The 9,490-nt window shown below is 37.4% G+C and overlaps 1 long non-coding RNA gene across 3 annotated transcripts in view; it reads right to left on the bottom strand.

Moving 5' to 3' along the window:
• Positions 1 to 322: 322 nt before the first annotated feature.
• The window catches only part of LOC113966152, a 799,277-nt gene continuing 790,109 nt past the window's right edge, over positions 323 to 9,490 (bottom strand). For all 3 annotated transcript variants that reach the window (XR_003533716.1, XR_003533719.1, XR_003533720.1), the window contains 3 exons: positions 3,239 to 3,313; positions 2,568 to 3,107; positions 323 to 814 (listed from right to left, as the gene is read on the bottom strand). This is a non-coding gene — a long non-coding RNA (uncharacterized LOC113966152). The remainder of the gene's footprint in view (positions 815 to 2,567; positions 3,108 to 3,238; positions 3,314 to 9,490) is intronic.

The raw sequence follows: 9,490 nt of genomic DNA, 5'->3' as shown, positions 1-9,490 counted from the left end.
GCTGTGTGCCTCCGTGATGGAATGTGTATGTATGGCCAGTCTTCGCGAACGAAGATTTGGGAAAGGTGTTTTACCTTTCAAGCCTGTGCAATGGATTTTTTAGGTGAGACACAGCATGCGCTGAACTGAGCCCACCCTTTAATCCTAAGGTTCATCTGCCGGGGCCAAGCGAGCTTGGACAATGACAGTGAGGTCCTCAGGACGTAGGTTTGTTTAGAGTGACCTTCTTTTAGATGGATGCCCTTACAGGGCTTGACGAGCTCCATCTGCCCGGGGGAATGCGGCGCTCTCACCGCCGAGGCCCGGGTTCCGTGATGGAATAATGTTAGTGTGTTTTCCTTTCCAGTGTGGAACAGAAAGGCATGGAAGACTGCAGGAGGGCCTCATGCTTGTGCCTCTGAAGGTGAAGTAAAAGAGCATGGCTTTGAACAATGAATGCAGTTGTGTTGTTTGGTGCCAAATTACAGTGAAATGAGTAAGGGATAAAAAACCCAAACAGTAGTACAAAGAAAGAACAGTAGTACAAAGAAAGGTGTGTGTGTATGTGTGTGAATGACAATTGGTATTACGTTTCATGATGCCGATAAAAGTGATTTTTTAAATATATTTTTTCCCAATGAGTGTGATTTAATCCTTAAAAATGTCTGCATGCTCCTTTTTAACTAGATTACTAAATTTTTGATCTAAAATATATAGAGAATCATGTCAGGTGCAAAATATTTTACTACTCATCCAATACATACAGAGGCAAATTGTTCTTTTGAAGAAGGTTTCAGGCTTTTTAATAATAAAGTTTTCCAAAAAGTTGGCCATTCTAAAAAAAGTTGGCCATTTAGTACCTAAAAAGGTACTAAAAATGACATGTAATAATTAGCCAAGGCAACTGAATTGCATGGTTTACCTATCTAGCAACTTTGCTATTTCACTTGGATTCAAGGAAATTGGAGTGAAAGAAAAGCCAGTAGCTCACTGCTCCCAAAAGTACTGAAGAGGTGTAGTGTAAAGGAAGTAGAAAAGATTCTGGTAACTTCTCTGAAGGTGAGTCAGCTCTGCAAGGTACTCTATGAGAAACCATGCAAGTGAAAAAAGATGGGTTTGTATCTACAGCATCAGTGAATACAGACATAGAAATGAAGAATATGTGCTGGATTATTTATTTTAAAATAATGCTTCAGGTCTTCTACAATACGTAATAACATTGTACCGTGATTTGGAAATAGAAGCAAATTTGAAACTTCATGTTTTCATTATTAAGTATTGATTAATGCTAAAATAGCGAAGAGAAAATGACTTGTGAAAATTAGTTTCTTGAATCAATGTTTTCTATGAAACACTTGCTTTGCCTTTTTTTTTTTTAATGACTTTAAAGGACCACTTGGAACATCATTACCATGCAATAATTTTTCCCTGCTTGTCCTATTGAGGAACAGATTTATTGAAGAAAGTAAAGCAAATAAGATTAGATTCAGTAAGCAGAAGCTGAGTATAACCTAGACCACTTGCAGGCTTCAAGGTGACAAAAGTCAAGACATCAACTTGTCTGTGGTGTGGTATCAATTCACATTGAGTTGAGTGATACAGATCAGTACTTCTATTCCTTCACTCATTAATGTGGTTTCTAATAGAGTCCCTCAGAAAGGATCAGTGACATTGACACTACTTCAGTACTTATTTAAAGAAGTTGACTTAGCTATAATCAAATGCAGGCTGCACACTGCTGGCAGAAAAATTTTATTTCCAGGCATTTCATGCAGGCAGTGTACCTGCTTTTAATTTCTGTAAGAATATTAGAACTCTGTTTTATGGCTACTTGGAATGCTGAATTTACCCTGAGTACATATTTACAGGTAGCCTTCATTACCAACATTTAGCCATATTGCTCTTGTAATTATAATATATTTGCAAGCTTAGGCTTTCTGGACTGATGCACTCTACTAGAGCACTGTTTCAGTGTAGATCTTTTCTTTTGGTGTGCTTTAAATACTAAGATCTTAGGCTAGCTGAGGATTAGTCCCTTAGAGAATCTTTCAAAAAGAAGATTTTTTTTGCTTTTGGAAAGAGTTGCTGTTATTTTCCTTCCCTAGGAGGATCATCTTGTTGGCTTCCTCTCAAATCCCCTTGAGATCTGTCCGGATTATCTCCTTCTGTGTCAAAACTGACCCAGTAGCCTAGAAAGACACTTAGTCCTCTTAGGAGCGCTTGGAACTCAGTGCCTTTCATTGGCAAGGGACCTTTAGGGCTACAAGGACAGCTTGAGGTTGTCATAGGATGAAACACAGTTTCTTGCCTTATAACAGCAGCGAAATACATTCTTTGAAATGAAAGTAGCATAGTGTGTATACTGTTTTATAAACATCAAGTGAACACCCTGTATGAAGTATCTCCATCAGAAAGTAAGTAAATAAGATGCGAGAGCACAAAAATCTGATCCCATGCTGGGCAGGACACTTCTAATATGCAGCCTCTTACAAAATTGTGTACAGTCACTCTACTCTGTGTTTGGGAGGGAATCTAAGATTTCTTCACAACACTTCATTGGCTTGATTTGTAAGTATTTTTCAGCATACCTTCCTATCACATAAGTGTTGTTAAGAAATACTGCTCTTCATGGTATTATTTTGATTTACAAGGTTCTCATTTTGTGGTCTGTGTAAGAAGGCAGAATTTCACTTGAAACCTTAGATGGAAAGAGGAGCTTTGTTTAATCAAATCATATTTAAAACTCACTTTTTAATTACAAAATAAATTTGATTCACAGATTTACTTTTAAACAGCTCACTAAGGTTATTAAAGGCAGATGAAAACCAGGAATTGAACAGTTTTTCCAAAGACTATATGCTTTGGGTAGAAAAATTATTCTTTTGCAGTCATCTTGCCAGTCTGATGTACCTTCCAAGCTAATTAAGAATACTATGGAAATCACATGGACATTAGTACCTTTGTCCGCATCTGTAGATGTGATGGCTTTTACCTGCCTGTGAGCAACTTCATATTGTAACTGTTTTCATAGTGCAAACTTCTCCAGTAGGATTCTGATTCTATGCTTAAAAGCCTGTTGGGTGGTAAGGTGCTTCCGCCTGAATTTTTCTTGAGGATGATGATTTTACCTGAAGCAAGTGAAATAAAGTTTAATTGCAATTATCATCTGAAAACAGATTGCTAATATGTCTTTCTGTGAGTTTGCAGAGAATTTTCACTGGTTCTTAGGGAAGGATAAATTAATCTTTATTCCATTTACCTGCATACTGAATGTCTGTGCATACTTGCAGAGGGGTCATCACACCTGGTGTCTCCTGGTAAGCCACAGCGATTCCTAAATGAGATTAATAATAATAATAAGAATAATAATAAGAAATAATAAGAAATCTTGCTTTTACCCAGGAAACCTGGAGAGAAACCCACAGAGGAATTTCTTCAAAAAAAGGAGAGTTCTTTCTGGATAAGTCCAACAATAAAGGGTTGCATCAGCCTCTAGTATAGATAGTTTGATGGGAGTGGCACATGGAGTGCATGGATGACAGTGCCTGATTTAGTAGCGTTCACTAGACACCTACTAGTAACATACAGTTCCTAAACAGGAGTATGAATGTCAGTAATTCCATTTGAAAACTCAGTCTCAGTAGTGGACAAAGAGAACAATCATCAGCACCTAAAGCTTTATTAGAGGGGTCTGGTAACACAAGTGGTATTTTCAAAACACATTCAGACCACATTTGGTGCAACTGTCAGGCTGCCTGTTCTTGCTCGTCATACTACATTGGTACCTAACTTAGGGCAGGCAGAGTCTGGAGCATGCAGCCTAGGGTGACATAAGATAGCATCAGGATTAACAGGTATTTTCTTTCATGTAACTATTGATTTATTCTTTCCTATTTGTGACAGTCACATTCTACACAGTTACAAGTGCTGTATGATGCTCAGACCCTTAGCTGGGACAGGGACAGGTAATGTTCTTTCCTCTTTTGATAGTGATCAGAGGAGAATGAGTATGAAACAGATGGATATTTTTAGAAAATTATAAGTGAAACTGGAAAGTCAAAATGATTGGATCGCCTGGCATAGAAAAAGTGAGGAGGCTGAAAACAGCTGCTGGTCCTAACAGTTTCAAAGAAAGAGCAATCAGTCTGTAGATACCCTCAGTGGCAGGGTTGTTGCTGAGCCTCAGCACTGTAAAATGCATAAAGGTGCCTGTGAGCAGAGTGGCGAGCCCTACCCAGCTGGGACGTAAAATCAGCAAGGACAATCGATGTGTGGCAGCATCCAGTACCCACTGAGGCAAAGCTAAGAAAAGGAGCCACATACAGGTTTTATTGACTTCTCCTTGGGATATGTGAGTGTCTGTTTTCAGGATGCTCCAGCCCAAAGCATTCAGAAAGGAAGCAGACTTGTGGGAAGCTCTTCAATAAACTCATCTCTGCTTTCCAATGTGCAGCTGCATTACCCAGGCATGTAAAACTCTAACTGGCAGCTGATGGAGAAGATGGCCAACAAACGGCACAGCTTGAATACTGGCATATGAACAGCATTTCAGTATTTGTCCTTCGTATCTTCAGTCTTCAGGAAAGGGAGGCAGGAACAAACTGGAAAACACCAAAAAAATTTCATGCAAATAAATTGCATGCATCTACCAGATGCATGCAAAGAGGTAATTTAGTGGCCATGAGCAGATATAAAAGCTCTGTTGCCTGAAGCAACTCAGTGGATATGGAAGAGGCCAGAACTCTCCAGTTATCTGAGTGTTTTTGCCTCCACACCTTTAAATACAATGGTGTTCTGCAGGCTAGATAACCATGACTAGTGAGAGACTGTGTCCACTTGCTCCTTTGAGCAGAAGAGATGAGCGCTGTGTGTATAACATGTTTTTCTTTTTTATTAATTTTCTCCAGCTGAAAGAACCATAGAGTTGTATAGAAGTATAATCTTCTGTTCCCTTCTTTGTCAGGATCATTTTATTTAATATTCAGGGCACAAATTTTTGACATCAAGTATATTGGCATTTTGATCAATGTCTGAAGTCAGGGGGCCCACTTTTACCTGTACAATGAATAAAATTGAGGATGTCTCAGCAAAACAGAGATTTGTACTGGAATCTGTATGGATTTTTTGTTTGAATATGAGCACATAGAAGCTTTAAATTTGCTTTTTTAATTTTTTCTACATGTCCTGCAATGTATACTCGACTCTGAGCGCATGAGATACCTGGGTCTTCTGGTACAACTGTATAAAGGGACTGTTACTTTACACAATAATAAGGGGTTTTATTAATCACAAGTATGGGTTGGTCAAAAAAAACCAAAAAACAGTCAGGTATAATACTAACCAACAAGACATTTTAAAATCCATGTTACTTCAGAAAATACTTCCCTAAATTCATAGCTAAAGGTACAGATTAGATTGTTTTGCCAGTTTAGGTATACATATGCATTTAATCTGCACATAGACTACTGAAAAGTAGCAAACCCACTTTGTGACAGTCAGTAATTTTGTTGACTTTATGATATTAATAATTTCTCAGAATTAACCCTCCAGCTAGTATTTCATGTGTTTTATCTTCAAATGCTAGTTGTAATTTATGATAAATGAAGACAGTTTCACTGCCTTGCTGTGGCACTTATCCATACCATCCCTCTAATCACAGTGTGATTCAGGAGCTTACTGAAAGTTTTTAGTCTGAAACGGTGTCCTCAAATAGCATACATACAAACCTGCTGGCATAACATGACTCTATTCAAACTCCTCTAATCTCTAGCTAGCTAAAAAGTGCTAAAGCATTATGTTTTCAACAGAAGGTTCAAAAAGAAATTTATAATCTCAAACTGAATCTTTTATTTAAGTAATTTATTCTGCTGAGTTAAATTATTCAATTCAGAGTCCATGGCTTTCACCATTAGAAGAAAAAAACCTCCACAATAAAATATCAGGTGCACAGAAAATGAGATTAGTTTATCAGCCAACACTGTGTTACTCCCCTGCTAATGTAGATCGTGTGCGTCTCCCAGGTACAGCTTCAAAGAGTTATCATATCTGGGAGCAAAAGTAATTGTTACAGCACAATAGAAGGCTCTGCTCAACAAAAAAATGACTTGGCTCATAAGGACCTGGTAATGAGAAAGCTTTACTTCCCTTCCATTCACTTATCAATGAGATATGGTTCACCATAATGTTCAAATTCTTTTTGGGGAGAATGGCAATGAAACTGTGTTATTACCAACATAAATGCTAAATTTGCCTTTTCAATTACAGGCTCATTCTTTCCAGGTGGGAGCAATAGAACAAAAATAATGATCAATGGGCTCACAACAATGCTATACATAAAAGATTCAGTCAAAACCTGAGGTGTATGTTTTAAAATGGTTCTGAGGAGCATGTCAACTACAATAAATAAATAAATAAATAAATAAATAAATTAATAGGTTATCTAGCTTAACCCTGTGTACAATTTCCCAATGCATTTGAGTCAACTAGATGTTCAGGTCCTGTTTTCAAATGTGGTAAGGCATTTAAGTGTTTAAACCTTTTTAAAAGTCAGTGGCACTTACAACCAGTGCCACTGCCAAAAACTAAGGACTTTTTTTCCCAGAAACTATATGTGGGAGGTTTTTTGTTTGTTTTGATTGTCTTCCTGTTAATATAATAATTTCACCTCAATCAAGATAGAATGAATGTCCCACCTAGTACAGGTAATCCACTGGCTAGAAGAATACTGAATACTCTTGCTGAGGCTTTGTCTGATGAAATGATGTAAAAACAAAGAAACAAAATGAGAGAACTCTAGTGTCTTTTCACTAGAAGATGTTGAAGTAACATTCCCTGTACTTTGATATAGTCTGGGATTTTGTGTTTGATGAACTAGGGAAGGCATTCTAGTGTTTGGCTGCAAATTTGAAGTTACAGGCATGCACTGGAGATAGGGAAGTTATTTGTCCATCTCTACAAAACCAGAGCCTCTCTGTAAAGCTGCATCATATCCAAAAAGTCTATTTTTCTCTAGTTTTTTCACCTAACCCCCTGCCTCCCTGTTTTCCACATGCAGTCTTTCTCCCCTGGAAATATATGAAATTATGAAAGCTGCGTGTAACAAAACGCATAGCTGCTATTTCAAGTAGGAGCTGCTTGCACTTCTAGACAGAGACAGTTAAATGTATGTCTTCATGGTAGGCCATTATGCAGCATTGGTTCGATGAGGGATCTTAGGTGAAGACTCTTCTGAGCATGTATATGGAGGAGTTCTACTCTAGTTCCTCCAAGTCCTAAGGACAGTTGTTGAAGCGGCTGTCCCTCTCTCATTCTCTCAGTGCTTTACATGTGCACCCAAACGAGATCTGTCAAGCTCTTATTGCTTTTCATGTTTGGCTTGTGTCTTCTCAACAGTAGAGGCAAAACTGAATGTTGCTGTATCAAAGACAAAGGGCTATAAGCATACAACTCCTGCCTCTTGAAGGTAAATGATGGAGAAAAGAGATGGATTAAGGAGGGAGACATAGGGGAAAGCCCTAATTTTTGGGCTTGCTCCTATAAAAAAAATGGGAGAACAGGAAGGTAAAGCTGTTGTTCTTGGAAGGGACAGTATCCTTTATCAACCCAGCTTTCCAAATTGTATTATAGTCAAGGCATGATATTTTTCCCCATTCCTCAGTGTGAAGTTATAAACACTTGATCTCTCTGTATGAAGCACTTTCATTTTAGAAAACACAGCTATTTATACTACACATACACCCCATATGTAAAAGTGAGTCAGTACCAGCCACATAATTTTGAAAATGAAGTAGCCAGGATGGACTTGCTTTTTGACACAACAACTCAGTATCACATGTAGCCATCCAGGCAGTACTACACTCACTTTTCACTCAAATGTCTCAGATTAAAGCCCAAAGGTTGACTTTCTACCCACGTAAGCCACAATGATCAGTTATCTAAACTTGGCCCAAACACTGTTTAGAGACACCATGAGAAGGGACAGTATTTCATCTATTGTCTTAATAATCTTCTGTTAGCATTAACAAAACTTTTCGCTTACTAATTTGGACATTGAATATGGTTAAGTAACAGAAATAGAGAAAAGGTGAAAAAAGTAACACCAATTAGGAATCCTGTTCACATTCTATGACTACAACTGGTGGTCTTCCTTTCTCCGGAAAACAAAAAAGTTTAACTCAATGCTCTTTTTTCACTGTCCTTTCTCAATTTTATTTAAACATGAATTATTGCAAAAACTTAGTACTTCATGCAATTCCAAGCTACTAATTCTAATTTCTAGAGCCCTTCAGCCTTTGAAAAAGACAGAACTTAGAGATTTTAATATTTTCTGCATTTTGCTTGATATTCTTCCAATTTTTAATCTCAGGTCTCGCATACTGGTTCAAGCAATTACAATGGATATTTTACATATATGTTTCAGGAGATTTTGGAAGAATTTAACAGCAATAAATTATTTTGAGAGCAAAAGCTTGTAAAGAAAATGCGTTTCACAGCAAAGGTTATTATCCTCTTCAGCAGGCATGATGAAGTGTTTTTTGGAAAGGAGTATACCTTTGTACTTGAGTGTTGTTTTTGAAGAAAAAGACTTAAAAGCAAGAGTAGAATATTTTCCTGTCTCTATAACAGGTTAAATCCTTCATTATCAGTTTTGACTGAAGCAATGACTGTTTTTTGAATGGTTAGATGAATCCTTGATTTGTGCTTATTTAAGCAAAAGATCTTCATAAACCATATTCTGTTGAGTGTGTGTGTATGGTGTGTGAAAGAGATGGCAGTTTTCAGAATGCAATTTCCAAGCATCAGATTTGGTATAGAACGTGGGCAGAGCAGCTGAGATCCCCGTGAAGCTGTTAGTTGCCATTTACTAATAGATAAATTAATAAATTAAGTTAAATTTCTGAAAGTTTAAATGAATCATAGTTGTGTGATTTAGTTCCTTGTGTGAGAGTTTGTGAGGATATACTTATATGGACTTGTGAACAAGCTTGTAGTAAAACATGCCTTACAGAAAGAATATCTTTCCATGTGTATTTGAAGGCTTTTTGTAAGAATCAGAACAAGGAATATAATTCTTTATAAATTCCAGCGGGTTATCAACTCCCCTCCCCACATACATGCTGCATCAAAGATACTCTTTACTGAAATCCAGCATTTTGATTAATTTTTTTGAAAATTATTCTATCATCTCATGGGTTTTATTCTATTACTGTCAGTTGAGTGTGATTATGAAAGAATGATATTACCCTCAAGTTTTGGGTATCTTATATATCATCAGTCGTGATCTGGAACACAGAGGGCTGAGGTTGTGCTATGGGTTAGGAACCTGAACAGGAAACATGTTTTTTCATAACATCAAAGATAGTGTAAAAACCCCACAATGCTTCCCAACAAAGTGCTACCATTGTCCTACTGGAACCTTTGACAAAAGAGGGCTCTGATTATATTTTCACTGACATGGTGTTAAGGTTTTTCTCTTAAATCCCCATTTCCCTGGATGCTTGCAATCATAAAA

This window comes from Neopelma chrysocephalum, unplaced genomic scaffold (genome assembly GCF_003984885.1).
Source record: "Neopelma chrysocephalum unplaced genomic scaffold, ASM398488v2 Primary Assembly neopelma1_22b, whole genome shotgun sequence".
NCBI lineage: Eukaryota > Metazoa > Chordata > Aves > Passeriformes > Pipridae > Neopelma > Neopelma chrysocephalum.
Note: the sequence above shows the minus strand (reverse complement) of the source record. Positions and strands in the feature narration are given on the sequence as shown.